This window comes from Choloepus didactylus, chromosome 9 (assembly GCF_015220235.1).
Source record: "Choloepus didactylus isolate mChoDid1 chromosome 9, mChoDid1.pri, whole genome shotgun sequence".
NCBI classification, from domain to species: Eukaryota; Metazoa; Chordata; class Mammalia; order Pilosa; family Megalonychidae; genus Choloepus; species Choloepus didactylus.
This window is the reverse complement of record NC_051315.1, coordinates 30,475,343-30,479,394: the sequence shown is the minus strand read 5'-3', so window position 1 is coordinate 30,479,394 and position 4,052 is coordinate 30,475,343.

Genomic DNA, 4,052 nt, shown 5'->3' with positions numbered 1-4,052 from the left:
CTAGGGGTCCATCAATTTTGTTGATTTCCTTGAAGAACCAGCTTCTAGTTTTCTTGATTCTCTCTATTGTTTTCCTGGTCTCAATTTTATTTATTTATGCTCTGATCTTTGTTATTTCTTTCCTTCTGTTTGCTTTGGGGTTTATTTGCTGTTCTTTCTCTAGTTCCTCCAGGTAGACAGTTAATTCCTCAATTTTTGTTCTCTCTTCTCTCTTAATGTAGGCATTTAGGGCAATAAATTTCCCTCTCAGCACCACCTTTGCTGAATCCCATAAGGGATATGTTGTGTTTTCACATATGTTTGATATGTTGTGTTTTCATTGTCATTTGCCTCAAGGTATTTACTAATTTCTCTTGTAATTTTTTCTTTTTATACACTGGTTTTCTAAGAGTGTGTTGTTTAGTCTCCATATATTTGTGAATTTTACAATCCTCTGCCTGTTATATGTTTCCAACTTCATCTCATTATGATCCAAGATACTGTTTTTTATAATATAAATATTTTTAAATTGGTTGAGGCTGGCTTTGTGACCCAGCATGTGGTCTATCCTAGAGAATGTTCCAGGAGCGCTTGAGAAAAACGTATATCCTGCTGTTGCAGGGTGTAGTGTTCTATAAATGTCTGTCAAGTCTAGATCATTTATCATACAATTCAACATCTCCATTTCTTTGTTGATCCTCTGTCTAGATGTTCTATCCATTGATGAGAGTGGTGTCTTGAAGTCTCCAACTATTATTGTGGAGTTATCTACTTCTCCTTTCAGTGTTCTCAGAGTTTGCCTCCTGAATTTTGGGGCACTGTGGCTTGGTGCATAAATATTTATGATTGTTATGCTTTCTTGATGCATTGGCCCTTTTATTAATACATAATGCCCTTCTTTGTCTCTTTTAATTGTTTTACTTTTGAAGTCTACTTTGTCTGATATTAATGTAGCTGCTCCTGTTTTTTTCTGGTTACTGTTTGCATGAAATATCTTTTTCCAGCCTTTCACTTTCAGCTTATTTTTGTCCTTGTTTCTAAGGTGAGTTTCTTGTAGACAGCATATAGATGGGTCCTGTTTTTTAATCCATTCTGCCAGTCTTTGTCCTTTTATTGAGGAGTTTAATCCATTAACATTTAGTGTTATTGCTGTAAGGGCAATGCTTTCTTCTGTCATTTTATCTTTTGGATTTTATATGTCATGTCTTATTTTTTCCTCTCTCTCTTTTTACCCTTCCTGATAATGTTCATTTCTACACTATTCTCCAAGCCTCTTTCACCTGTCTTTCCCTATCAGCCTGTAGCACTCCCTTTAGTATTTCTTGTAGTGCCAGTCTTGTATTCATGCACTCTCTCAGTGTCTGTTTGTCTGAAAATATTTTAATATCTCCCTCATTTTTGAAGGACAGTTTTGCTGAATATAGAATTCTTGGTTGGCAGTTCTTCTTTTTCAGTATCTTAAATATATCATACCACTATCTTCTCACCTCTATGGTTTCTGCAGAGAAATCTGTACATAGTCTTACTGAGCTTCCCTTGTATGTGATGGATTTCTTTTCTCTTGCTGCTTTCAGAATTCTCTCTTTCTCTTTGACATTGGCTAGTTGGATCAGTAAATGTCTTGGAGTAGGTCTATTGGGGTCTATTCTGTTTGGGGTGTGCTGTACTTCTTGAATCTCTAATTTTCTGTCTTTAAAAAGAGGGGAAATTTTCAGTGCTTATTTCTTATATTATTCTTTCTGCCCCCTTTTCCCCTCTCTTCTTCCTCTGGGACACCCATAACACATATGTTTGTGCATTTCATGTTGTCACTCAGCTCCCTAAGATCCTGCTCATATTTTTCCATTCCTTTCACCATCTGTTCTTTTGTGTGTGTGAATTCAGATGTCTGGTCTTCCAATTCACTGATCCTTTTTTCTGCCTGTTCAAATCAATTGTTGTGTGCCTCCATTGTCTTTTTCATCTCCTCCATTATGCCCTTCATTCCTATAAGCTCTGCCATTTGCTTTTATATAGTATATTTTTATTGAGATTGTTCACATACCATACAACTATCCAAAGATCCAAAGTGTACAATCATTTGCACCCAGTACCATTATACAGCTGTGCATCCATCAACACAATTAAATTTTTTTCAATTTTTAGCACATTTTCATTACTCCAGAAAAGAAATAAAAACAAAAAAAGTAAACTCAGATCCTCTCATACCCCTAACCACATCCCCCTCCATTATTGATTCATAGTTTTGGTATAGTACATTTGTTACTGTTGATGAAATAATGTTCAAATACTATTAACTGTAGTATATAGTTTGCAATAGGTCTATATTTTCCCTATATGCCTCTTTATTATTAACTTCTAATTATAGTGTCATACATTTGTTCTAGTTCATGGGAGAGATTTCTAATATTTGTGTAGTTAATCACAGACCTTGTCCACCACAAGATCACTGTTTTATACATTCCCATCTTTTAACCTCCAACTTTCCTTCTGGTGACATGCATGACTCTAAGCTTACCCTTTCCACCACCTTCACACTATTCAGCACTGTTAGTTATTCTCACAGCATGCTACCATCACTTGTGTCCATTTCCAAACACTTAAGCTCACCCTAGTTGACCATTCAGCTCATAATAAGCAACTGCTCCCCATTCTTTAGCCTCATTCTATATCCTGGTAACTTATATTTCATGTCTACAAGCTTACATATTATAATTAGTTCATATCAGTGAGACTCTGCAATATTGCCTTTATGTGTCTGTCTTATTTCATTCAATATAGTGCCCTCAAGTTTTCTTTATCAACCCATTTTTTTTAAGATGGTTTTGTTCACACACCGTACATTCCATCCTAAGTAAACAATCATTGGTTGCCTGTATAATCATGTATTTACGTATTCAGCACCATCGCCACTATATATAAGGACATCTCCATTTCTTCCACAAAGATGGAGGAAGCATCAAAGAAGGCAGAGAGGAAAATGAAAAAGAAAAGAGAAAGAGAAAAAAACAAACAAAAAAACTGACAGCTAGAAAGTGACAAAAGGAAAGATAGCATTAACCTAAAGTAGAATAAAGAGTCAGACAAAATCACCAATGCCAAGAGTCCCACACCTTTCCCCTAATCCCCACCATTCCCATATGCATTTAGCTTTGGTATATTGCCTTTATTATATTAAAGGATACATAATACAATGTTTCTGTTAATTATACTCTCTTGTTTGCATTGATTATATTTTCCCCCCAATCCCACCCTATTTTTAACACCTTGTGATGTTGACATTCATTTGTTCTACCTCATGTAAAAACATATTTGTACCTTTTATTAGAATCATTGAGCACCCTAGGTTTCCCTGTCACACAGTCCCAGTCTTTATCCTTCATCTTTGTACTGGTGTCCCACATGGTCCCAGACTTCCTTTTTCAACCATATTCACAGTCATCTTTGTTCAGTGTACATACATTGCTGTGCTATTATCTCCCAAACCTCTCACTCCTGTCTTTTCCTTCCTGTCTGCAGTGCTTCCTTTAGTGTTTCCTTTAGAGCAGGTATCTTGTTCACAAACTCTGTCATTGTCTGTTTGTCATTGAATGTTTTAAGCTCTCCCTTATATTTGAAGGAGAGTTTTGCTGGATATAGGATTCTTGCTTGGTGGTTTTTCTCTTTCAGTACCTTAAATATATCACTCCACTTCCTTCTTGCCTGCATGGTTTCTATTGAGAAATACACATATAGTCTTATCAAGCTTCCTTTGTATGTGATGTACCGCTTTTCTCTTGCTGCTTTCAGGATTCTCTCTTTATCTTTGACTTTGATAATCTGGTTATTAAGTGTCTTGGCACAGGCCTATTCAGATCTATTCTGTTTGGGGTATGCTGCACTTGTTGGATCCATAATTTTATGTCTTTCATAAGAGATGGGAAATTTTCATTGATTATTTCATCTATTGTTGCTTCTGCCACTTTTCCCTTCTCTTCTCCTTCTGGGACACCAGTGAAATATACATTCTTGCTTTTTTTTTTTTTTTTTTCATTTTTATTGAGATTGTTCAGATACCATACAATTATCCAAAG